Source organism: Octopus bimaculoides, chromosome 23 (genome assembly GCF_001194135.2).
Source record: "Octopus bimaculoides isolate UCB-OBI-ISO-001 chromosome 23, ASM119413v2, whole genome shotgun sequence".
NCBI classification, from domain to species: domain Eukaryota; kingdom Metazoa; phylum Mollusca; class Cephalopoda; order Octopoda; family Octopodidae; genus Octopus; species Octopus bimaculoides.
The window spans coordinates 25,312,244-25,313,813 of record NC_069003.1 but is presented as its reverse complement, the minus strand read 5'-3'; positions in this window follow the sequence as shown (position 1 = coordinate 25,313,813).

Sequence of the window (1,570 nt, the reverse complement as noted above, 5' to 3'; positions counted from 1 at the left end):
GTTATGGGAAAAATATACACACAGATACGCACAGCGTAATTTATTATATAAACAATATATGCGTATAAATTACGATTAAACCGGATGAAATGTCACAGGGAATAACATTTTTATGACCGGCAAGCACTGACTGTATTCAGCTGAATAGACGTCAGTGATTGGTTGAAATTACAGAAATACGACAACTTTAACATGAAATAACTTGCGATGTATAATTTTTTGTTAAGAAGGCTAAGAGAAAAAGTTGTTTTGTATGACACATTCTACCAGTGTCCCAAGTTTGAAAGTGTTTCGTTAAGAAAACAAGTGTTGCCCGTCAAATCACAAAGATCCTTTCTTTATATTAATATAATAAAATCTTTCATGATTTTCCTTCTCGTTCTTTTCCAAGAAGAAATCAAGCCTATTGGCATCTTCCGAAGTCATTCAAAAGGAACAATGGGGCTATGGAAGATATTAAGCAACCTCTTGTAGGTCAAGAATTGTAAGAAAGTTTAATAACTCCTGCTCGATGTAGCTCTACCTCTCGTTGGCTCCTGTGTGTATAATATATACGAGGTCTGTAAGGGGGTGGGGGCTGAAAAATTCTTGGCTTTGGGTAAAAAAGAATACAGGAGGATCAGTTCATTATGATTTTATTAAACATATTCTGCTCTCAGATTCACACACTTATTGCAGCGACCCTTCAGTTTTTCTAAGCCTTGTAAAAGATCTTGGAACGTTGGGCCTCCAACCAAGCTTTACGCGACACCCTTAAAACTAGGAACCTTATCCACCCCCCACACGTTGGTTTAAAATTTTGGCACAATGCTAGAAATTCCGGGGAGGGATTAAGTTGATTACATTGTCCCCTATACTCAACTGGTACTTCTTTTATCGATCCCGAAAAGATGAAAAGTAAACTCGATCTCGGCGAAATTTGAACTCAACATAAAGAGGAACGAAATCCTGCTGAGCGTGGTAATGATCCTGTCAGCTCTCCGTCTTGTGTGTAATATATATATTAAAATTCATGTTTATATATATCCAGGGGGCGATCTATCTCTTTCGCGTCCTTTCCCACTTGCCTAACAAAACATTTTTTTACGGAGACTGCCGAATTGATGTAAATAAAGAGATGACAGAAAAAGGATTAGTATCGAAAGATCGCAATTACTATTTCGGCGATCTTAAAGTATATATTAATCCTTATGTACCCAGACTTTGTGGACACCACATGGTTCCGGGTTCAGTCCCACTGCGTGGCACCTTGGGCAAGTGTCTTCTACTATAGCCTCGGGCCGACCAAAGCCTTGTGAGTGGATTTGGTAGACAGAAACTGAAAGAAGCCTGTCGTATATGTGTGTGTGTATATATATATATATATAGACGACAGTGATTGGTTGAAATTACAGAAATACAACTTTAACATGAAATAACTTGCAATATATAAATTTTTGTTAAGAAAGCTAAGAGAAAAAGATGTTTTATATGATACATTCTACCAGTATCCCAAGTTTGAAAGTGTTTCGTTAAGAAAACAAGTGTTGCCCGTCAAATCAGAAAGATCCTATATATATATTTATATATA